The sequence below is a fragment of the Schistocerca gregaria genome, chromosome 2 (genome assembly GCF_023897955.1).
Source record: "Schistocerca gregaria isolate iqSchGreg1 chromosome 2, iqSchGreg1.2, whole genome shotgun sequence".
NCBI classification, from domain to species: Eukaryota; Metazoa; Arthropoda; class Insecta; order Orthoptera; family Acrididae; genus Schistocerca; species Schistocerca gregaria.
The window spans coordinates 379,014,844-379,041,092 of record NC_064921.1 but is presented as its reverse complement, the minus strand read 5'-3'; the positions used below and the strand labels follow the sequence as shown (position 1 = coordinate 379,041,092).

At 43.3% G+C, this 26,249-nt stretch overlaps 1 protein-coding gene and 1 non-coding gene across 2 annotated transcripts in view; both read left to right on the top strand.

Moving 5' to 3' along the window:
* LOC126320482 (uncharacterized) overlaps window positions 1-26,249 on the top strand; it is a 224,399-nt gene that overhangs the window by 17,691 nt on the left and 180,459 nt on the right. The window lies entirely within an intron of this gene.
* Trnat-ugu (transfer RNA threonine (anticodon UGU)) lies at window positions 20,860-20,933 on the top strand. Its single transcript has one exon. It is a non-coding gene; the product is annotated as a tRNA-Thr (tRNA).

Sequence of the window (26,249 nt, the reverse complement as noted above, 5' to 3'; positions counted from 1 at the left end):
TGTACTTTTTTTTTTCATTTCATCTTATGTAGATTTCGTTGTAGTTGTGTGGGTGAAGTATGTTAGGCAAAGTATGAATGTATGGTCTCGCGGTGATATGAATTTACAAAATCTTCTCTGATTTTCAGTGGCGTCAGGTGGTAAAAATTGCAAAATTTACCCACCTTTTATAAATTAAGTAACGCAAAATCGTTCTCTCTTTTCGTTACAGCTCAGCAAGCAAACATGTTTTCAAATTGGTTTGGCAATCACATGCATTCATAGATACAGGCTTCATGACACTTATATGATTGGAGAACTCTTGGTTTCTTCGCTCCAGACGATATTAGTTGTGGAGGCCCGAGGGTATCTTTAATTTCCACTTTCTGCTCTTATTAGTTTCGCCATGATGTCTTAAGTTGTCAGCCCCACCAACTAGCTACCAGGGCTAGATGTCGGTAACCTGTAACACGGGAAATAAGTCATTTATTTTTCACAGGCAAGCGAATAAAAACCGGCCTGTCACTAAGATGACGACCAGGGTAGGGTGACTACAGATTATTGTTAATCTATCGGGACATACTCATTTTACTGTCCAATCACAACCGAGATAAATTTGCACGTACATTTGTAACGGGGAAAGTTCCATATTCGGCGCAAGAGACAATTTATAGGTCAACATTTCTAAGCAGAAATATGATGACAAATATTTACGAATTATTCGTTGCAGTTAGTGCGACGTTACTGAGACTTCTCTCACAGAGGAGAGAAAAATGTTCTTCTGTCGTACGATTGAATCGAACTATGCTTTCATGCAAATCTTCGCTTCGATAAATTCTCCCGATAATGGTAGACTCGGCTCTAAAAAGTAGTTAACAGTACGAGGTGACGATTTCAGATCTATGCTGTCAATAACTCTCCTAAAACAACTTTAGCCTAGCTCTCTCTCTCTCTCTCTCTCTCTCTCTCTCTCTCTCTCTCTCTCTCTCTCTCTCTCTCTCTCTCTCATTCTTCCAAGTAATCAAAACAGAAATAAGTGAAAGAAGAAACACTGTAATATCTGAAAAGCTAAGTAGAGCACTGACTTTTGCGGCCACTTGCAAAGGGAAGAATTCCCTCCCTCCCCCCCCCCCCCCCCCCCTTATGATTCAGAATCGAGACACGAAACTAGTCATATGTCCCTACTTCTGCTAGACATGATGCATGGCTAAGCGACTAAACTTTAATTTCGCTAATTTAGAGAGAATCTTGAAGTGCATAGGCGTAATTGAAAGAAAAGTAATCTGTGAGGTTTGTTTTTAGATCAGTAAAAGTACATAAGAGTTATTTGAGCAATACTATCAGACATAAATGTCGCATTTTTTACACATTGCCACCACTTTCGTGTACTTCATGAACCATCTCTTCTTGATTTTTGCCCCTACATTAAATTACAAAATACGCCCGTAGCAAAACAGGTAATGAAAAATTACTGTCCTCAAAGAAGGAACACATCGTCCTTGTATGTATTCTTACACTTCTTCGCTAAAATAGGGGAGCTCGTACCCTGTAGGAGTGAAACTATTGCCGCTTTAGGAATGCAAATATCAAATGAGAAACATTATTTTTTTTACATGATCAAATAAGTGGAGCTGGTGTTCTGTCGTGCTTACCTTTTTGTGGGAAGTTCCAGAAATGTTGAGGTGACGCTGAGAAGGGCACATTTCCGGTTGTCCTCACGTCGCATGCGTGATTCACGCGCAAACACGTATTGTGTCATCCGTACTGCAAGTCACTGTGGTGGCGAAATTACGAGCTGCAGTGTCTCAGAGGAAGGTGCTAAGTATGCGGAGCAGGTAACAGTGAAGAGTGAGGTACTGTTCACACAGTTACGGCGACAAAATATGAGTCATCAACGCTACACTAACCCCGACAGCCGAGGACGCTATCTTGCAGAGTTTGCGACCGACAGCGGTTCTTACCTCATGTACCGTTAACGGGCTGTGTTGTCACCCGAGCTGCAAGGCTCCTCCCAGAAGAGCAAACCGTTCTCTAATACAGACTGTAGGATTTTATCGAGGAGAGTAATTTGCCTACAGGGCCGATTTTGCGCTGATACAGATATATCACATCTGTCAAGCAAGTACTGAAACCGTCACTTAGAAAAGTGACAATTCTCTCTGAATAATCGTAGTTTACATTATAACGCACCCCACTCATTTTACTATTGAAGATACGACATGTCTGAACCAGTGACCGTGGCAACTTTGTAGGAAAACACTTATCTGGCACTTCAAAATGTAGTTTTCAGAATGCGCTGAAGAGATAACATTCTGGTGTCATTAGTCACTGCATTCCTATGCCTGTTGACGTTGTAACGTGTCGTTTCCCCGAAGAATAAGTGTCTTACGACTATCTACTTCCAAGGATGTCGTCATTTTTGACTATTATTGAAATGCATTCTCACATTAATGCATTTAATGCTATGTTGCTTAGCTGATTCTGTTGATGCCACGTTGTTTTCATTTCAGGGTTTGATGGTCTTGAACACTTTCTGTGCGAAGAAATCAAAACTTTTATGAAAGCGTGGTGTCTGTTCTTTTCGAGATGTCCGAAAGAACACACAAACACACACACACACACACACACGCACCACACTTTCATACAACTGATTAACCTCGAAGGACAATTAATCCACAATCTTCAGTGCGGATGCTCATTTCATTCGACCGGCGGCAGGAATTAGCGAGCGTGGACGTGGACAGGGATACGGCCTGCGGATAGGTGGCGCTAGATGGGAATGTGAGTCGGCAGGGAGCATGCCGAAATAGTCCGCGCATTTGCGATAAACGCTGTGTCCGGGTGGTGCAGTGATTAACGCAAGTGGCTGGTAAGCAGGAGATCCCGGCTTCGAGTCCCGGTCCGGCATAAATTTTCATGCGTCGCCGCTGAATCCGCATAAACTGTCAATGCAGCTGCTATTAGTAGTTTCGTCCTTCCTTTCCTTTCCTTTCTCCCCCCTCCACCTTCAATTTACATGAAATCAAAGCTTTCCAGGGTTCCAAAACAGTCGTTCGGGCGCTAATTGCGAAATTAAAAGTTTTCACGCTTATAACTTCAATGTTGTGCAACATTTAATTCGATTGATTGACAGACAGAATTTACAAACATCAATTTCCAAACTTTAACTACATACAAAACTGTATTATTCTTTAGAAGATCTACGACAGAACGTGACTGTTTCTTACTATTACTAAAATCGAAATACTTTTTACGACATCCTAAACGGAAGTGCTTCTTACAAGTCTTTGCGTCGAAGCGCCACCTCAAGTGACACACACTCGAGCACCATGTCCTATAGTCCTGCTAAGTCTACAGATGCCACCAGGGAACATGCCCTAAACACGTGAAGTAAAGCTATCATCAACCCATATTTTTTCTCAGTACAACAGTGCGTCACTAGTGATGGTCGTATTGGCGTTAACATGCCCTTCGTTTCCTCAGTCAGTGGATTGTGAATGGGTTGTTCCGGATGTGCCTGACCGAGGCAACGCGATGGTATTCCGGAAGACGGCGATTCTAATCATCGTTGGGCTATCCGGGTTTAGATTTTCCGAAGCTTTGCTAAATTAGGCCTGAATGGTTCCTTTGAAAGAAGGAGACGGCTGATTTTCTTTCTGATCTATCTTATGCTGTATCTGTAGTGAATTTACCTTCGACAAGGCGTTCATTCCTAATCAAATGGTTCAAGTGGCCCTGAGCACTATGGGACTTAACATCTGAGGTTGTCAGTCCCCTAGACTTAGAACTACTTAAACCTAACTAACCTAAGGACATCACACACATCCACACCCGAGACAGGATTCGAACCTGCGACCACAGCAGCAGCGCGATTCCGGACTGAAGCGCCTAGAACCGCTCTGCCAGAGTGGCCGACCATTCCTAATCTTCCTCGTTCTTCGTTCTGGGTGGAGAAGGGCACCTGGCATGCCATGAGCGTAGGTACAATGCGGCATGGTATCTTGCATTCAGAGTCGTGGAAAGCTGTAGAAATAACTCCGGAAAAGTGTGGTGGGACCCTTGCTGCTCATGTCGTAAATGAACTGGCTGACAGTATTTGTAGCAACCTCAACGTCTTGACAGATCAGGCAGTTATCTGCAAGGGACCATCAAAAAAGTTTCCGTTCGAGGGCTTTACAGCCAAGAATCTGTAAACCAGTGGCGCAAAATCATCTTGAGCTTAACGCAATGTTCCCACCGACGCACCACGTTGATGATACCTATTTGGTAAAGCACCGTGTGCTGCTGTGTGAAGGAGTCTGTAACTACCTGCTGCACATCCTCATCCGACTGGAATCGTCGGCCTTTCACAGTCTTTTTTAAGGGGCCGAAGGTCTGCGGCTGTGTGATACCGCCGGCGGAAGTGACCTATGCCGTTCTTCGGTCAGGTAGACCATATTTCGTCCCGAAGTTACAGCGTCGAATCGATGTGTGAACGTAAATGTTGATTCGTTGAAACGACTAACGTGTAGTATTCAAGAAACAAAATGCACTCGTCGACTCGCCGAACGTTTAGTAATGAGCGACTAATTTGCTATAGGTATGTGACTGGATGCGTTTTCAAAAGAACGTTTTGGTTTCAAGTAGGTTGTGGTACATTTTCCGTATCTTCCATTTTCTTTTCGTGTTCTGACCAATTACGCAAAACCGACAGTTAAGGGTTCAGTGGAATCAGGTCTTGAGATATCATCATCTGATGATTTTGACGAAGACCGCTACGTCTCAGATGATACCATCGACACAGCATCAGACAGAGATGAAAAAATACTCAACGCAGCGGTGGCGCAAATTGAGAAGGAAGCATCTGTTGGGAAAAACAGGAAGGGAACAAAACAGTCAACTATTCGCTCCGAATATACTGGCCTTAGAAACGTGCAGAACGCAAGTAACGAGAATGGATCAGGGAAGAAGAGTTCCTCAACAGTTTCCCTGTCGCCAGCGAAAACGTCGTCCTCTGGAGGCAACTTAAAGTCCATCCTGGTCCATCTAAAGGCGAGCTAATGTCTAGGACAGGAGTGGCCTGGGAAACGAAAAGTCTGCGTGAAACCCCTGGTAAACCACAAGCATTGAAGACAGTCTATATTCACCAAGCTCACGTAACAAGTTCTGTTAAATGCTTTTATCGTGTCGTCGTAAATCCCACGGCTTCACCCAGGTACGGTTCCTTCCCTCCCCCCCCCCCCCCCCCCCCCGCGTCTCTAGCGCATGTGCACAGAGTGCAATTGTGGTACATGCAACTGCTGTTAATAGCAAGTTGTTGTCAGCCATCTTCAACTTTGACGAAAAATACGATAACAGTGTAATACTCCTTCTAGCGCTACGTCAAAGATATCAGGTGATCAAAAAGTCAGTACAAATTTGAAAACTGAGTAAATCACGGAATAATGTAGATAGAGAGGTACAAATTGACACACATGCTTGGAATGACATGGGGTTTTATTAGAACCAAAAAAATACAAGTGTTCAAAAAATGTCCGTCAGATGGCGCTTCATCTGATCAGAATAACAATAATTAGCATATCAAAGTAAGACAAAGCAAAGATAATGTTCTTTACAGGAAATGCTCAATATGTCCACTATCATTCCTCAACAATAGCTGTACTTCGAGAAATAATGTTGTGAACAGCACTGTAAAGCATGTCCGGAGTTATGGTGAGGCTTTGGCGTCTGATGTCTTTCAGCATCCCTGGAGATGTCGGTCGATCACGATGCATTTGCGACGTCAGGTAACCCCAAAACCAATAATCGCACGGACTGAGGTCTGGGGACCTGGGAGGCCAACCATGACGAAAGTGGTGGCTGAGCACACGATCATCACCAAACGACGAGCGCAAGAGATCTTTCCTGCGTCTAGCAATATGGGATGGAGCGCCATCCTGCATAAACATCGTACGTTCCAGCAGGTGTTATATCAGTCAGGCTGGGGATGATGCGATTCTGTAACATATCGGCGTACCTCTCACCCGTCGCGGTGGCAGTTACAAAACCAGTATTACGCATTTCCTCGAAGAAAAAAGGCCCGATAACGGTAGATGTGCTAAATCCAACCCATACCGTGACTTTCTCGTCGTGCAGCAGAGTTTCCACGAAAGTTCTAAGATTTTCGGTAGCCCAAATTGTGCAGTTGTGGGCATGAAATGAGCATCGTCGGTCCACAGCACGTCAACCAATCGTCTTCTTCCGCCATCTTTTGAAACGCCCACACCGCAAATACCCTCCGCTTCACTAAATCGCCAAGTAACAGCTCATGATGCTGATGGATTTTTCTACGGATAGCACCGGAGAGTACGCCTAAGTGCTATCTAAATAGTAATGTATGGAATGCCGGTGCGACGTGCGACTGCACCCGCGCTGACTTCCCCGTGCATAGACGAACCTGCTGCAGTCTCCATTTCTTCCTGAACTGTCTCAGCAGCATTACGCCTTGTGCTCGGTCGGCCACTACAGGGTCTACCGTCTAAACAACCCGTGGCTTCGAACTTGAAAATCATTCTCGCCACAGCTACATTTGTCAACGGACCTTTACCCGTTCGAATCCCCATCCTATGGCGGTAGGATCGTAACGCTGAACTAGCACATTCCCCATTCTGATAATACAGCTTCACTAAAAGCGCCTTTTCAGGTAACGCCAACATGGTGCGATTGCTGGCGCATCTGATTCTCTCATTACAGCTCCTTTTATTCACGATTGTCATGCGCTGTCACTGACGTTTTGCTGTCCAGCGCCATCTGTGAACTTTTTATTTCGCTAATAAAACCCCATGTCATTCCAAGCATGTGTGTCAATTTTTACCGTTCTATCTACATTATTCCGTGGTTTATTAAGTTTTCAAGTTGATACTGACTTTATGATCACCCAGTATTTGACGGAATATTTGATCACGTCGTTGATCAAATCTTTGACAAAGAAATTTGGTAGTGTAATACCGGCCTAAGCAATGACTGCTGCCGCGCTCCCTGCGTGAATGGAATGGGAAGGAACTCTGATAGGTAGCAGCATCTGCCGTGCAGCTGACAGTGTTTGGCAGACAGAGGTGTGACGGCTGTCGCCTGTCAGCTGTGCGGCCCGCAGGCAGCCGCTGCCTGCGCCCGGCCGCCCGGTCGTGTGCCGGGCGTGCCGTTAGCTGCCGGCGCTCACTTTCGCTGCGTGGCGTGGCGTGCCGGTCTGCGGCGGCGCCCAAGGCCGTACCCTCCGCTCCACCGCGGCGAAGGCGGCTGGCGCGGGCTACGGTATAACGGCTCCGGCTCCGCTCGCCTTCCTCGCTGACCAAGGACGGCCGCTGCCTGCACCGGCGCCTGCGCTCTAGTAAGCGCACGTGTGACGGCAGCTCTATTCGAGAACCACTGCAGCCCAGCTTACAACTAAACTCACAGAACAAAATATTTCAACCCTCCCCTCCACCCCTATTTAAAAGACCACGGTGGTCGTTTTAGAACGCCACAGACAGTGTAGAACTGGCACCAGTGGTCATCTGAGCCTGCGTCGCTGTGTAAAACATAATTTACCAGCGGGTACCCAAAAGGAGGACATTTTTTTAAAAAGCAATATAGTCTGAAGACCCAGTTCTAGGCAAAGAAGGGAAAGCAGAAAGGTGGAAGGAGTATATAGAGGGTCTATACAAGGGCGATGTACTTGAGGACAATATTATGGAGATGGAAGAGGACGTAGATGAAGATGAAATGGGACATATGATACTGCGTGAAGACTTTGACAGAGCACTGAAAGACCTGAGTCGAAACAGGGCCTCGGGAGTAGACAACATTCCATCAGAACTACTGACAGCCTTGGGAGAGCCAGTCCTGATAAAACTCTACCATCTGGGGAGCAACATATATAAAACAGGCGAAATACCCTCAGACTTCAAGAAGAATATAATAATTCCAATCCCAAAGAAAGCAGGTGTTGACAGATGCGAAAATTACCGAACTATCAATTTAATAAGTCACTGCTCCAAAATATTAACGCGAATTCTTTACAGACGAATGGGAAAACTAGTAGAAGCCTACCTCGGGGAAGATCAGTTTGGATTCCGTAGAAATACTGGAACACGTGAGGCAATACTGACCCTACGACTTATCTTAGAAGCTACATTAAGGAAAGGCAAACCTACGGTTCTAGCATTTGTAGACTTAGAGAAAGCTTTTGACAATGTTGACTCGAATGCTCTCTTTCAAATTCTGAAGGTGCCAGGGGTAAAATACTGGCAGCGAAAGGCTGTTTACAATTTGTACAGAAGCCAGGTGGCAGTTATAAGAGTTGAGGGGCATGAAAGGGAAGCAGTGGTTGGGAAGGGAGTGAGACAGGGTTGTAGCATCTCCCCGATGATATTCAATCTGTATATTCAGCAAGCAGTGAGGGAAACAAAAGAAAAATTCGGAGTAGGTATTAAAATCTATGGAGAAGAAATAAAAACTTTGAGGTTCGCCGATGACATTGTAATTCTGTCAGAGACAGCAAAGGATTGGGAAAAGCAGTTGAACGGAATGGACAGTGTCTTGAAAGGAGGGTATAAGATGAACATCAACAAAAGCAAGACGAGGATAATGGAATGTAGTCGAATTAAGTCGGGTGATGCTGAGGGAATTAGATTAGGAAATGACACACTTAAAATAGTAAAGGAGTTTTGCTATTTGGGGAGCAAAATAACTGATGATGGCCGAAGTAGAGAGGTTATAAAATGTAGACTGGCAATGGCATGGAAAGCGTTCCTGAAGAAGATAAATTTGTTAACATCGAGTTTAGATTTAAGTGTCAGGAAGTGGTTTCTGAAATTTCTATTTAGTGTAGCCATGTATGGAAGTGATACGTGGACGATAAATAGTTTAGACAAGAAGAGAATAGAAGCTTTCGAAATGTGGTGCTGCAGAAGAATGCTGAAGATTAGATGGGTAGATCACATAACTAATGAGGAGGTATTGAACAGAGTTGGGGAGAAGAGAAGTTTGTGGCACAACTTGACTAGAAGAAGGGATCGGTTGGTAGGACATGTTCTGAGGTATCAAGGGATCACCAATTTAGTACTGGAGGGCAGCGTGGAGGGTAAAAACCGTAGAGAGAGACCAAGAGATGAATACACTAAACAGATTCAGAAGGATGTAGTTTGCAGTAGGTACTGGGAGATGAAGAAGCTTGTACAGGACAGAGTAGCTTGGAGAGCTGCATCTAACCAGTCTCAGGACTGAAGACCACAACAACAACAACCCAAAAAAGGCATTTTTTTAAAAAGCGATATACTCTGAAGAGCCAAAGAAGCTGCTACACCTCCCTAATATTGTGTATGACCTCCGCTAGCACGCAGAAGTGCCCCAACACGACGTGGCATGGATTCGACTAATGTCTGAAGTAGTGCTGGAGGGAACTGACACCATGAATCCTGCAGGGCTGTCCATAAATCCGTAAGAGTACGAGGGGTTGAAGGTCTCTTCTGAGCAGCGCGTTGCAAGGCATCCCAGGTATGATCAGTAATGTTTATGTCTGGGAAATTTGGTGGCCAGTGGAAGTGTTTAAACACCGAAGAGCGTTCCTGGAGCAGCTCTCTTGCAATCCTGGGCGTGTGGGGTGCCGCATTGTCGTGCAAAATTGCCCAAGTCCCACGGAATGAACAATGGACATGAATGGGCGCAGGTGATCAGATAAGATGATTACGTACGTGTCACCTGTCAGAGTGTATCTAGACGTATCAGGGGTGCCATATCACTCCAACTGTACACGCCTCACGCCATTACAGAGACTCCACGATCTTGACCGGTCCCCTGCTGACATGTAGGGTCCATGGATTCATGAGGTTGTCTGCATACCTACATACGTCCATCGGCGAGATACAAGTTGAAACGAGACTCCTCCGATCAGGCAACACGTTTCGTGTCATCAACAGTCTAATGTCGATGTGGACGGGCCCAGGCTAGGCGCTGGCCGCTGTAGCCGAGCGGTTCTAGGCGCTTCAGTTTGGAACCACGCGACCACTGCGGTCGCAGGTTCGAATCCTGCCTCGGGCATGGATGTGTGTGATGTCCTTAGGTTAGTTAGATTTAAGAAGTTCCAAGTTCTAGAGGACTGATGACCTAAGATGTTAAGTCCCATAGTGCTCAGAGCCATTTGAACCATTTTTGAACCAGGCAAGGCCTAAAACTTTGTGCCATGTAGTCATCAAGAGTACACGAGTGGGCATTCGGCACCGAAAGGCCATATGGGTGAGGTTTCGCTGAATGCTACGCATGCTGACACTTATTGATGACCGAGCACTGAAATCTGTAGCAATTTCCGGAAGGGATGCATTTATGTCACGCTGAATGATTCTCTCCTGTTCTCGTTGGTGCCGTTCTTGCAGGATCTTTTTCCTGCCGCTGCTATGTCGGAGACTTGATGTTTTACTGGATTCCTGATATTCACGGTACACTCGTGAAATGGTAGTGCGAGAAAATCCCTACTTCGTCGCTACCTCAGAGACGCTGTTTCCCATCCATCGTGCGCCGACTATAGCAGCACGATCAGATTCACTTAAATCTGAGAACGTAGTATTGTAGCGAGGGTAACCGATATAACAACTGCGCCAGAAATCTATTGTCTCATAAAGGCGTTGCAGGCCGTAGCCTCGTATACTACCTCTTTACATATACTTATTTTTGAATACGCATGCCTATACTGCCTATACCAATTTCTTTGACGCTTCAGTGTATTTACAAACTTTAAAAAACAACCTTATCCCCTTTAAAATACTCTCCATTACAGTTAATACATTTATCCCACCTGTTCTTCCACCCTTCAAAACATTTGTTGTAGTCATCTTTAGAGATGGCTGATAGCTCCTCCCTCGTATTTTACTTGACTCTTTCAGTGTTGTCAAACCAGTGTCCTTTCATGTTGTCATGCGTGGAAATAAAAAAAAAGTAGCACGGAGCCAGGTCAGGCGAGTAAGGTGCGCGGGGCTCCGGAACCATGCCGTTTTTAGCCAAAAACTGTCTAGCAGAGATGGGTGTGAGTGGAGGTGCGCCGTGGTGCTGGAAGAACCATTCTCGTGCCTGCCACAAATCGGGTCTTTTTAACAACACTGTTGTGCAATCTTCTTAAAACTTCTAAATAAAGGGTTTGATTGACGGTCTGGCCTAGGGGAACGAACTCTGCATGAACTATGCAGCTGCGCGGAGTGACCGAGAGGTGTCATGCGCCATGTCACGGGCTGCGCGGTAACGCCCGCCGGAGGTTCGAGTCCTCCCTCGGGCATGTGTGTGTGTGTGTGTGTGTGTGTGTGTGTGTGGTTCTTAGAGTAAGTTAGTTTAAGTAGTGTGTCAGACTAGGGGCCGATGACCTCCGCAATCTGGTCCCTTAGAAATTCACACATTTGAAGTATGCAGTTCAGGCAGCTGACGGACTTCCAGAACAAGGTTTGTCGTCAGCCGACAAGTCGACATTTTTAAATCGAGCAAACCACTCGTACACTTTAGTTTTTTCCCACAGCGTGATCTTGGTAAGCTGTTTCCCACACTAAAGCAGTTTCGACAGTATTTTTACGGAGTAGAAAGCAAAACTTGAGAGCTGCGCGTTTTTCACTGAAACATAAAAACGAAGAAAGAAAAAAAAAGCACTAGCAAAAGCAATCACTGCAGATGAACAGAGTAAGTCAGGTCGACAACACAGGCGATGATTTGGGCCATACACCCCTAGCGGCAGAAATGCGTACTACACAAGCTCCGCCCCCGGCTGTGTTATTTCTCTCTTACGACTATAAACAGAGATGTTGAAGAAACGCATTTCGTACTCTTATTAATTATGACAGGATGCCTGAAAGTGTCAGTCCTACCAGCTAGCTACCTTGGTTAGACGTCGGTAACCAGTAACACGGGAAATAAATTATTTACTCGTCACAAGCGAGCAAATAAAAGCAGGCCTCTCAGTAAGATCACGACAAGGAGTATGGACAAGGATAGGACCACTACGAATTATCATTCTCTCAGAGTATTACAACTACATATACACTTCAGTGTCAAATCACGAAAGAGATAAATTTACAGCAACTTTAAAAACGGGGAACATTCCGCATTCAGTGAAAGAGAAAATAAATAGGTCAATATTTCTAAGCAGAAATGTGATGAGGAATATTTACGAATTCTGTGCTGCAGGTTTAATTAATTACAGTTAGTGAGACGTTACTAAGACTTCCGTCTTAATCGAAAGAAATTCATCTTTATATGATGCGACTAGATCGAATTTTATGTTCTCATGCAAATCTCTATATTTCAATATATTCTTTCGGCAGTGAAGTGTTTTGTGATTCTTGTTCATGTTGTATGTTAATGTCCATCCAGACAATATTATTATTAACCTCAGAATTTTTTGCGGATGATGCATTGACCTGTCATGAAGCACTGTCTGAAAGAAGGTGCATTAATATTCAGTCTGATCTTGATAATATTTTGAACATTGGCAACTTCCTTTAAGTTCAGAAGTATAAAGTTATGCTTCTCTCTCTCACTCTCTCTCTCTCTCTCTCTCTCTCTCTCTCTCTCTCTCTCATACACACACACACACACACACACACACACACACACACACACACACACAAAATTAAACTTACTACCCTCTGACTATAATAGCAGCGAGTCACATTTGGAATCGGTTAACTCATACAAGTACATAGAGGTAACATTTTGTACGGAGGTAAAATGGAGTGAGCACAAAGGCTCAGTTGTGAGTAAAGCAAATGGCAAACTTCGTTTCATTTGTAGGCTTCTTTCTACAAAATATTCTCGGTATTCTTGCCTTATCTACCTACTGGCACTGTATCATCTAAGTGGCTGTAAGGATGCGTAAGTACAGCACTAAGTTAATCGGGACAGCGACTGTAACCTTAGCGGTGCCATAAAGCTCGTTTTCGATGATGAGGGGCTACACAGATTCTTGCCGTATTTTTTCACTTAAAAAGGTTCCATCACTGGCATCGCAGGATAGACACAGTCTCTGGTAATGTGACGTCACGGTGACTCACCCTTTTTACCCCAATTTGAAGTGACAAGAAGACTGTGAATATTTCACACATGCTTTCGTTTATCGTCTCGACAATGTAAGCAGCTCTGCAATGAAACTTCGGCTACTGTATTGCTAAATTTACTACAAAATGGGAAGACCATTACACTCGTAGATCGAACTAGAACTTTGACGATGGTGGTATTTGGTTTGTAGGGCGATCAACTCCGCGGTTATCAGCGCCCGCACGAATTCCCAGTCTTTACACTGTCCTGTCTCGCCACTTTCCCGAATTATGATGAAATGATGACAACACAAACACCCAGTCCCCGGGCGGAGAAAATTCCCGACCCAGCCCGGAATCGAACCCAGAACCCCGTGATCTAGAGGCAGCAGCTCTAACCATCAGTAAAACATTTGACAAAGGGTTGTAATGCCACTATATTCTTCATGCAATGAACGCTGCTATCATTCAGAAGATGACACGCTATCTAATTACTCCACGGTTGGCGGGCGCTAATATTTTTCCCATTTACATCTGCATCTATAATCTGCAAGGCACTCTACAGTTACTTCTCCTGTCACTGCATCGCTGCTCCCATCCCTTTTTTTGTTCCCTCTAGCATGTAACTGTACAATAAAGGAAAATTGGAAGGTTATGGTTTAACGGCCCGTCGATGTCGAGGTCAATATCGGCGGAAGGATGTTGATCATAGACTGGCTCACCTCCAGTAGTAGCTGTAGCGTAGCAGATTTAACTGAAAGGTGCTTCCTGTTCACCTCGGATCACGGCGTGTTTCACTGTGTTGTTCGGTACGTTAACTGCTAATTTAGTTTATGGCGGATTATTATTTGGAGGCTGTGGAGCACCATTTCGAAACGCGAAGCCTTTCTCTCTCGCTTACACATGTAATGGTTACGCTACAGCTGTGGGTTTTTTTTTTTTTTTTTGACGAAAAGAAAACGAAGCAAGTTGTTCAGCTATAGTCTGTTACTTTCCGTTCCTGAGTATTCGCGAGCATCAGCTTTGGATTATTGAACGATTGTCTCGGCACAGATAATTTGTTAAACTTGTAGACTACGAAGACGTGAACCTGGCTGCCTCGTTCAATAACACTCCGTGTGTTACGTCTGTATTCCCTAGTATCTGTGACCTGTTCTGACTGACAAAGTATTTATTAGATTCACACCTCTTATACGCAGTGACATTTACACGACAAAAATATATCATTCAATATTTCACCATAACGAAGAAAACCGTAATCTGTGGTCACGTATTTATTCAACATATTTATTAAAACCGTTAGCGCTATGTTTGATATGAATGGTGAATTAGAAGCAGTTGGTTATGACTTAATGCCATATAGGACAGTGTAACTTTTTGCTAAATGCATAGTGGACAATTCTCAGAGTATATCAAGTAATACAGACATATACCCTGTTTTCTTATGTTGATATAGCTCTTAAACTTTTGTTCCAAGTGATTTTCTTTGATAAAATCATGTCAGCTCTATAATAAATTTTGCGAAAAGTACGAGTTGTTGTATTTCACGTGACTTTTTATGTTCATTGTTTCTCAAGGCAACTTACAGCACGAGAATAAATTTACGTTTCTTGGGAACAACTGTGAGAATCAGCGATGATCTTACATGCTGTCAACACACAGAGGGGTGAAGTTTTAATTGATGAGGGACTTTTTCTGGTTACAACATTTCTTTCGCTCGTTTTAATATTTCACGATTTATATGCATGAAATCTCCACACTGTCTGTAGCTGTAAGGCAGTTATAAATGGAAAACTAATACAACAGTCTAAAATCGGTTTACTTACTAAGTGCATTCGCTTCACTGGTTTCGTGGTGTTCCGGTCTGGCGATCAGCTGTGCCCAGAGAATGGAATACTTCAGACACTGTTGTCGGACCTCGGGCGAATACTCTTTCCAGAGCGTCCAAAAACTAGAGCGGAGCAAAAAACTCGTTAAAAATTCCTGTCTACTCGAACTAACGATGTCTGGAGTTTGGTTTTGTACGTTTGGTTTACCATCAGGACTTCACCTAACTGTCAGTCCAACGTCCTTCTTCAGTGAAAGTCTGTGTTTGTCATTTCTGTCCTTGTCGCACCTCATAATACTGTTTAAATGCTTGAAACTGCATTCCTGCTTTGTTTTCTCATTTCCTATCCTTTCCTTTATGGAGCTGTCTTTTCCTCAAATTTATCTTGACAGCATATTGTTAACAGCGATTTTTCATCTCCCTCAGCAAACCTCTTAATGTATCATTTTTGCCTAACAGTACCATACCATTAAAAACTCTTTCCACAGACTTATAATACAGGACTTATTTTTAAAAGATCTTTTTACTGATTCAGCATCTCTGCCTCACTCCCTTCACTTTTCCATTCCTTTTGCTTTTTCTCTTCTTCTTCTTCTTCTTCTTCTTCTTCTTCTTCTTCTTCTTCTTATTGTTGTTATTATCATTATTTGTTGTGTCGTATACAAGTAGTCTATTAATCTTATATAGTACAACCGAGTACGGTCTCCTCCCGACTCTGTTAAGACCATGCAGTTCTTCCCATCAATTTTACTGCGCCAGGTGCTACAATGATTACAGCAGTAATTCTGAGATCAATAATTCAGATCTTTGTTTCTTGTGGTTCCCCGCCCCCCCCCTCTCTCTCTCTTCCTTTTGGTTATTCCGTAATTGTGCTTCGTCTTCTAATGACATTGACGTCGACAGGATCTTATCCCCCAATTTTCCCTTCCAATAAAGACATCGATGTGGTTGTGACCTGTTCTCGATGAAGAGAAGCTTCAGATATGCCTCAAAAACCTCGAAGTTAACTGGCTCAAATCTCTAACGAATCTCTGTGGTGGAGATCTGTCAGCGCCCTTCAACGCGCCCTCGATAGCTTCCCGCTGCACTTGTTTCGCGGAAGTCTGCGGCAATTCTTTTTTTTTTAACAAAACAAAAGAGCTCTCGTTTCGGTCCGTGCCCAGGCATAATGCCTGAGGCAAGGGGACGTGAATAACTTCTTTGTGGGCACGTTACTTCCAGATCGCGACAGCATTTGCTAATTACTGATTCCATCACTCCAGGCGCAGTATCAGACGCGTACGCTTGTCCACGGAAATGACTCGAGGTTGCACGAAGTTTGACCGCGTTGTAGATTCTTGTTAATGCTTGCTTCATGGACAGTAGACTGAGTCACTCCCGGGTCGACTCGATGGTTTTCACTGAACAGCCATTGTGTTGAATACGAGTCAGCATGTTTTTAGGCGCTTTTCCAACTATAACTCTTACCCTTAGACTTCAAGAAGAATATAATAATTCCAATCCCAAAGAAAGCAGGTGCTGACAGATGTGAAAATTACCGAACTATCAGTTTAATAAGTCACAGCTGCAAAATACTAACACGAATTCTTTACAGACGAATGGAAAAACTGGTAGATGCGGACCTCGGGGAGGATCAGTTTGGATTCCGTAGAAATGTTGGAACACGTGAGGCAATACTGACGTTACGACTTATCTTAGAAGAGAGATTAAGAAAAGGCAAACCTACGTTTCTTGCATTTGTGGACTTAGAGAAAGCTTTTGACAATGTTCACTGGAATACTCTCTTTCAAATTCTGAAAGTGGCAGGGGTAAAATACAGGCAGCGAAAGGCTATTTACAATTTGTACAGAAACCAGATGGCAGTTAATAGAGTCGAGGGGCATGAAAGGGAAGCAGTGGTTGGGAAAGAAGTGAGACAGGGTTGTAGCATCTCCCCGATCTTATTCAATCTGTATATTGAGCAAGCAGTAAAGGAAACAAAAGAAAAATTTGGAGTAGGTATTAAAATTCATGGAGAAGAAATAAAAACTTTGAGGTTCGCCGATGACATTGTAATTCTGTCAGAGACGGCAAAGGACTTGGAAGAGCAGTTGAACGGAATGGACAGTGTCTTGAAAAGAGGATATAAGATGAACATCAACAAAAGCAAAACGAGGATAATGGAATGTAGTCAAATTAAATCGGGTGAAGCTTAGGGAATTAGATTAGGAAATGAGACACTTAAAGTAGTAAGGAGTTTTGCTATTTAGGAAGTAAAATAACTGATGATGGTCGAAGTAGAGAGGATATAAAATGTAGACTGGCAATGGCCAGGAAAGCGTTTCTGTAGAAGAGAAATTTGTTAAGATCGAATATAGATTTATGTATCAGGAAGTTGTTTCTGAAAGTATTTGTTTGGAGTGTAGCCATGTATGGAAGTGAAACATGGACGATAACTAGTTAGGACAAGAAGAGAATAGAAGCTTTCGAAATGTGGTGCTACAGAAGAGTGCTGAAGATAAGGTGGATAGATCACGTAACTAATGAGGAGGTATTGAATAGGATTGGGGAGAAGAGAAGTTTGTGGCACAGCTTGACTGGAAGAAGGGATCGGTTGGTAGGACATGTTTTGAGGCATCAAGGGATCACCAATTTAGCATTGGAGGGCAGCGTGGACGGTAAAAATCGTAGAGGGAGACCAATAGATGAATACACTAAGCAGATTCAGAAGGATGTAGGTTGCAGTAGGTACTGGGAGATGAAGAAGCTTGCACAGGATAGAGTAGCATGGAGAGCTGCATCAAACTAGTCTCAGGACTGAAGACAACAACAAACTCTTACCCTAGAATTTTCTGAGATAATCAATCACTTGGAAACCATTGTAGTAACTAGGTGATACTGTTGTCGTTTGATGATGTTTCCTTCGTGGGGAAACACTGTCGTATAGAATTTTTTGAAAGAAATTTCCGCCATTTGATTGTTAACTGTTCATTTATTTTACAGAGTCGCGATTTGGGAGTTATAGCCATTCTCAAATGCATGTCGAGTTGTTAAAACATGTCTGCTTCTTCAGTGCCCTGCCATTGCCCCACTTAGCGTAAATAAGGATATGAGTACATATAGAGGACACATAATACGGCTGCCATTGTGCTCCATTAACACACAGTATGGCATATTTAACAGACAATGTATTTGTGTGACCTACATTCGTCACTTATGTTTGTATTCATGACATACAGTGTGTTAATGGTTTTCCACTTTCCGCAATGTCAGCCATATTATTTATCCTCGACATGCACTGTAATACGACAACTGACCTATAAGAGAGAAGTATGTTTTTTTGACGATGACATGTCACAGACAGGTCAGATATATTTTAACATTTCAGCATGGACTTGAGAATGATCAGTAAAGATGAAATCATGATTGTGTAAAATAAATGAACAATTAACAGTCGAATGGCGAAAATTACTTTAAAAAATTGCTGTCTTTCGACTTTCTAAGCGCTTTTGAGTGAATATAGTATCGATGAGGAACATAGAAAGGACTTCCGTGTATCTGCAACTTGCAACTGATCTGAGGCTTCCTGATACAGAACGTAGCACGTTTTCCTAGATCTGTGGTAATCAATGTGGTCCCTACCAACCACTAGTGGGCGCTCCAGCTTTTATGGTGGGCGGTGTGCAGTTGGGGGGCTAAAGATATTTTCATTAGGTTTTCATAAAGTTTAGACATTAAGTATTTGGTAAGTAATTATTATTATTTGGTTTATCTCGTTGGAACTTTAATTTATAAATTTTAGAACGTAAAGTTACTTCCCTACTTTATGAATAATCTTTACTGCAAAACTGGTGGCCGGTTAGAAAATTTAGCTGCTAACAGACATACAAAAATGGACGGTAGGTACAACAGGTTGACTACCTCTGTCCTAGATGGAATATCGTCGACGGAGGCACAAACAGTTTCGTGTGTGGCGTAGGACAATGTGATATGTCTAATATATTTAGTGTTACATTTACGACCGTTTAAGGGAAGCAGAGCAGTTGTTATGATTCTACACACGTATTCTGAAGAATCCTAACGAAATATCAACACGAGAGAAAGATGGAAGTAGCTCGAAACGTTGTGAAATGTAGTTGTGCGCTTTTCGAAAAAATTAAAAGGTGGTATACTTTTATTTGCATCTATAATTAATCGTAACGAGAGAGAGTTACGCCAAAAACAGCCGGTATTAACAGTGGATGGGAATTTAAAGCGGAAACATAGCGTAGGTTCAATGTGGTCTAAAGCGAACTGGCAGGGCTCCGTTCAGTTGCAGAATGCTGAGAAACTACACTGTTGGTTATAAAAAAAGAGTGTAGGACCTAACCAAGTATCTGCGATATGCGCTTGCTCAGAATACATTTACATGATTAGCCTGGAATACACGATCAAGTGCCTGACAGAGTGTCCATGGAACCACCTTCAATCGGTTTCTCTACCGTTGGGCTTTCTGATGCCACGCGGGAAAGCCGAGCACTTAAATCTTTCTATGCAAGCTCCAGTTTCTCATATTTTATCAGTATCATCATTTCTACCCATGTAGGTGGGCACCAAAAGAACATTTTCGCAATCAGAGGAGGAAGTTGGCAACTGAAATTTCACGAGAAGATCCATCCGCAACGAAAAAACCGTTTGTTTTTAGTGATTGCCCCCCCAAATCACGTATCATGTCCGGGGCGCTCTCTCCCTTATCTCGGGGGTAGTACAAAACAATCTCGCCTTCTTTGAACTTTTTCCTCCAGTCCCACCTGATTCTGATCTCACATAGCACAGCAATACTCAAAGAGTGCAACAAGCATGCTGTTAGCGGCCTCTTTATTAGACCTGTTACATTTTCTAAGGGTTTGGCGATAAGTGACATTCTTTGGTTTGCTTTCCACACATTTCGTGTATGATCGTTCCAGTGCAAGTCACTCGTAATTGAATTTTCAGCCTTCAGATCTGATTGATTTGTCGTGTAATTTATCGGATTCTTTTTTTTTACTGATGTGGAAGACTCCCACTTTTCATTGTTAAGAATCAATTGCCACTTTTGGCATCATACAGATATTCTGTTCAAATTATTTTGCAATTGGTTTTGATCACCTGACGTCATTTACAAGACGGTAATTGACAGCGTCATCTACAAACAATGTAAGAGGGTTGCTCAGGTTGTCTCCTATGTCGATTACGTAGATCAGGAACAGAGAAAGCCTGTAACATTTGCTTAGGGAACGCCACATATTACTTCCCAGCCTCGCGGTGTAGCCGCGTGGTCTTGGGCGCTTTGCCACGGTTCGCGCGGCTACCCGCGTCGGAGGTTCGAGTCCTCCCTCAGCTATGGGTGTGTGTGTTGTCCTTAGCGTAAGCTGGTTTAAGTTAGATTAAGTGGAGAGTAAGCCTACGGATAGATGACCTCAGCAGTTTGGTCCCATAGGAACTTGTCGCTAATTTCCAAATATTAATTCTGTTTTACTCAATAACTTTCCGGCAGTTACTGCGAACTGTGATCTTTCTGACAGGAACTCGCGAATATAATCGCACACTTGAGGCGTTACTCCATAGGCATGTAGTTTGTTTAAAGGTAGCTTGTCGGGAACGGCGTCTAAATTCATCTGGAAATCTAGGAAGGGACGTCACAAAGAAGAGCTGCTCGATTAGTCACGTGCTCCTTTGACTGGCGAAATGTTGAAAACCCACAACTGGCACGTACCCGAAGGAGGACGTCGCGTATCTCGCGAGAACTTCTTTATGAAATCCCAAACTTCTGCTTTCAGACTGTAATGAGTATACACTCTGTAGCTCACCACATATCCATATAAGTATATAGTTCTGGCAACACCGGCCATGACCTCCTCCTTCTGTGCGGATATTCTCCGAACTCTTACGGGACTTGGTAAGAATGTCTTCCAGGAGTAATGAGTGTGTTGGGGTGGGACACTACGAATGTAGTGTGTGGACATACAAGGTGAGAATGAGGGGCCCGCGGGAGGCGTGCGCGAGATAGTCTCTGCAGTCGTAGCCCCTGCAGTCGCGCTATCCTCTGTGTCCTTGGTGGCTCAGATGGATAGAGCGTCTGCCATGTAAGCAGGAGGTCCCGGGTTCGAGTCCCGGTCGGGGCAGACATTTTCACATGTCCCCGTTGATATATATCAACGCCCGTTAGCAGCTGAAGGTATTAATATAATTCTAATTTCTAACATATCGGTCTTGTTAATAGACTCAGGATAAGATTAAAACCCCAGATGCCTACAGGTAATCGTTTTCCCCCTGCCCTGTCCGTGAATTACAGGGAAGAAACTGTAACAAGTCGTACAGTAGAAATTGTCTGACGCGCACTTCGTAGGGCTGGTAATATTAATGGTTAGCTTGGCTCCACTGATCTGTTCCACATGCTGTCGAGCGGCGTCTTTGGCGGCACTTGCTGTACGCAGCTTATAACGTGTGTAATAACTCAACAACCACCGTATCTGGTATCGCAACTCCAGATGTAGGCCGAAGAAGAAAACACAATTCAGAAGCAACAGAGTTTTACTCAGTAACAAAACTGAGGAACTTTCATCCAACTGAAATAATTTAATTTTTCTGTCTGTTTCGCTTTATTTTTAATCACTGAATCTTGGTGACTTGTTGGTAATGTTACGGAGTACACAGCTTCCCTTTGTGATTGATTCTGATCTTGATGATACGCTAGCCACTATTCAATGGGCGTTGCCAGTGGTAGCGGGGCGCCGCGGCCCGTACACAGTACAGACACTGCGTGGTGCGATCTTAAGAATTAGCGGAGGTGGCAGAACGATGCGAGATTACGGCGCCGGGATGGCTCTCGCCTGCGTGGGATGGGAAAACTCCGGGGAAACCAGCAGCGGTCCCCACTCATTAAGGCTGCTGCTCCCACACTGCGCTTCACGCCGTGGAGGTAAATCCCGCTGTGAGTGAGTTACTTAGCTAGTCATACGTTCCACAATTCTTTTTTCGAAATGGTGTGGAACGAGTCAGTTTACACGATATGTATACGTGATTAGTGGTAGCATTAATGAACATATTATTTTTAATTCTCATCATGTAACTGCACTTAATTTTTGTTAATGGCCACCAGTTTTTAGGTACAAATTCGTCAGTGGAATAGGACTTGTCCAGGAGGAATGATTTTAAATCAGACTTAAAGCTTGCTTTACTACCTCCAGACGTTTTATTTTATTGTGTAAATGATGAAAAATTTTTCTTGCTATAAATTGAACTCTTCCTTTTTCTGAGCTACTAACGGCTTTAACGATGAGTAATAAAGGTCATTTTTCCCTCAAGTATTGCATGTATGGACATCACCGTTTTCCCCAAATTGTGTTGGCTTATTTATCACCAACGGGTGAGCACCAAAAATTATTCTTACTACTCCCTTTTGTGCAATCTGTACTTTCTTTCTGAGTAATGACTTACCCTAGAGAATTATACCGTGCGACACTGAGTGACAATGCAAAACATATCAGATGGCTGATTCGTTGCTTCATAGTTCTTTCGAAAATATCATTTACCAACTCTTCTGTTGCTTTCCCTCTAATGCGATTTGCTACAACACTAGTGCCGTCTGCAAAAAGTACCAATTTTGCTTTTTGAATGTGTGGTGTGCGTACTATAAGACCTTCGGTACACACACAATCAGATTATTTGACTTGTCGCTCTAGCGAAGTAGGCGAGTGTCAGCAATATGTCTCGTGGTCTTATCGTGTCGTGTTTATCTCTGCCGTTAGGTCAGACGATAGAAATGCCACTTGCACGCTTAGAGTAGCAGATTGACGGTGACCAACTTTAAACAGAACTTGATTATTTTTCACACACATTTATTAAAATAATAAAAATATAGACATTACGTAACTTTATTCTGGATGATGTTTACAACTGACAATCTGAAGTTCCTTTGGTCTTGGTACGTTAATCTTATTCTGACGTATCTCTGATACTTGACAAAGTGTCTATACATTTCTCTTCATGGCTATGTACAAGAATATGGTAATATTATTAGGCGCAGACTGAAACTTGACTATGGACTGGTACAGACTAATGCAGACTGATGCAGACTGACTAATCGGAGGTCTGTACACTCGTTATAATACCTCGCGCGTTCAGGTATCACTGCGCGAGTGTGATCCGCGAGGAGAAAAGGTTCTACGTTAGCAGCAATCTCATTGGCTGCGTTGCATATTAATACGCGGATCGGCGGAAGCAGAACTTGGTCCGTCTCTATGACAGTGCCATCTCGTAGTGCGGAGACGGACGAGCGCTGCGCCTGCGCTGTTGTGCTTAGCGGGGCGCGCTGTAGTGGGAAAGTTGTGTACGCGCTGACTACGCGGAACTATGTACACAACAGAATGTTAAGTGGAAGATTATTCACATCCATAAGGAATAGGAATGGGCTCAAAATTTAGCCCTGCAGGGCTCCCGTTGTGATTTTGCGCCAGTCACTAAAATCTACTTTTCCGTCATTGTCTATATTATTCGGTACAATTTTTGAATTCTGTTTGTGAAGCGTGACTTAAACCTGCTGCGTGTAAAACCATCAGTTCCATAAATTTGATTTTTTCTTAGAGAGTAATATGATCTATGTAATCAAATGCCTTGCAAAGCTCACAAAAAAATACCAACTGACGACATATTATTGTTTAAGGGTTGTATCATTTGATGAGTGGATGTATAAATAGTATTCTCAGTTGAGCAACGTTTCTGTAATCCAAACTGTGATATGCTAAGTAATGTTTCCACGTAAGTGTGCACTACTCCTGAGTACATTACTTTTCCGAATATTTGGGTAGGAAATGTCGGTAAGGAAACACCGCAATAATTGTTTAAGTGTGTCTCGTCATCTTTCTTATGAAGTGATTCAACAGCGGCATGTTTTTACCTGTCTTGAAGAACTCCTTGTGCCAGTGGTGTATTGGATATATCGCTAAGGACGTTACTACTTACGTTGGAACATCTTTCCAGAACACTGAAATTCTTTCAACCCCACATGAGCTTTCGTTTTTTAGAATTATTGAAATTGCAGCCACCTTTAATCTTCCTCAAATGGGATCTTTTCCATTGAGTTCGCGAAGAGTTTAAAAATCTCAGCAGACGGCCCGGCGATGATTAGCAAGATGAGCCGGGAGAGGCACGGTGCAGTAGCAGCGGTGTGATTACGTTCGAGTTAAAAGAGGTAGGAGCGACCATTACGCCATTATAAAATTACAATCAGAGGCACAAGAGCTTCCGGGGAACAAGGCAGAAAACAGGTTGCTTTCGACGAATCTTCTCAATGAAACAAAGTCAACGATGACATAATAAGGAACGGGAAGACAAGAAACCAACAGCAGAAAAATCGTACCTGGAAACAATACTCTTAGAAATCCGTTTAAAAATGGATAAATGCGAGTAATCCTCCGTGTTGCCATACAGTAGACGGTGTTAAAGCGGATGAGTACGACTCAGCATTGCTGCGGGAAAGGAAAGTCGGTAGATCGTGTCCTTAGTTGGTTAAATACGTGAACGTTATACTACGAAGCGAATTAAAATGGTACAAACGTGTGAAATAACGAATAGGAAAAGCAAATAAAAATCTTATATGTGCGGAAAGGATTCTGGGGAAACTGCAAGACTTCTGTGAAGTAAATTGCATGTACGACGTTTGTTCGAGTACTGTTCCAGCGTTTAGAGTCCTTACCAAGTAGGCATAGCAACAAGCACCGAAGGAATTCAGAAACGCACTATTAAGATGATAATAGTTCATTCGAGCAGAAATACTCGGGAAACGTCTTGAAAGTCTGGCGTGTACCATTCCTCACAGTTATATTTATATTTTCGTACCACCTTAAACTGCTGTCGCTGGATATTCGTACGTGTTACAGCTAGCAAAATGACGCAGTGGTAAGACGCTGGACGAGGCTTGAAATCCCCGTTTTCTCATCCAAATTTAGGTTTTCATTGTTTCTCAAAATCTCTAAAGTCAAATTCGAGGATGATTTCTTTGAAAATAACACGGCTGTTTGCCGTAGCTGGGCCTCAACTCTAATGTCTCTTCGAACACTGGACGTTAAACTCCGATCTTCTTTCCTTCCTTCCTTCCTTTCTTCCTTCCTAGGTATTTGTCGTTTTGAATTCTGTGATGGATCTCGGGTGGTATAATGAAACAATTTTGAGTCTGTTGCCATGATTTGTAGTGAGAGAAAACCCCTTGTACACAAGCGCACAGCCTACGAACTCGATCTGAGGTGCACCAACAATACTTGCCAGGGTATCTATATCATTCGCAAGTAGTCGCAGTCCTATATTGCATCACTGTCTCTCCTCTGAAAACGAGACAATTAACTGTTTTTGGTGACCCTTCTGGTGTAGCCGAATCGCGTAAGTGGTCTGATATGTTGCAACCACTTATTTTCTTTACTAGGCTGCATACGACCAAGGCTTGTCAAAAAGTCTACAGCACGTAATGTGCCAAGTTATCACTGTAGGCTGCATGAGTGGAAGCAGCAGCTGATGCAGTGTACTCCTGCCGGTGCTGTAAATAGACGAGCTGTTGGTCTGCTCACGGCTGTGTAATATCCGCCCCGCTGCATGCCGTGTATTTGCGCTCTTAATGCTCTCCCACACCTAACAGTGAGGCACTTACAGCAGTTATAATCAGTGTTTTTTCTTCTTTTGTGTCTCTCTAATAATCAGCTTTCACATCTGCGTCGTGTTTTGTGAAAGTTGTAACTCCAGTTGCGCACCGCTGGGGAAAGAGGTGTACAGAAGATGCGGTATATGAAGCACATTATCAACTATAGTGCCAGGTAGTTACTATCACATTGCTATCCAGTACTCAAGTGGCAGTTTTAAATGGTACGACTAAAGATCAATAGCGTATTGTTTAAGAATTAACTAGTCCCTGTGATATTAATTAGTTTTATTATGCATACCGGTTGAGGTTGGGCTATGTGTGGATGGAACTTGTACAAAAATTACGAGGACAACAAAAAGTCTCATGACAGTAATAGATATTCAGCTGTTGCGTATTAAACAGACAGGACGTAAAATGACGGCCGAAGAATTGGTCTTACGGTAATGTACAACCTTCTGAAAAGACAACACGTGAATTGAGACGAAGAATTAGAAGTTTGTGTACAATGGTTTAAATGGCTCTAAGTACAAGGGGCTTAGAACTACTTAAACCTAACTACTTAAACCTAAAACTAACTAACCTAAGGACATCACCCACATCCATGCCCGAGGCAGTATTCGAACCTGCGACCGTAGCGGGCGCGCGGTTCCAGACTGTAGCGCCTAGAACCGCTGGGCCACACCGGCCGGCGGAAGAGCAACACGTTTAAGATTTTAATTAAATGCAATTAGAAGATACGACCATTTAAGTAACTTAGTTTGGTATGTACAAACTCACTCATCAAAACATATAGCGTAGTTTCAGTTGA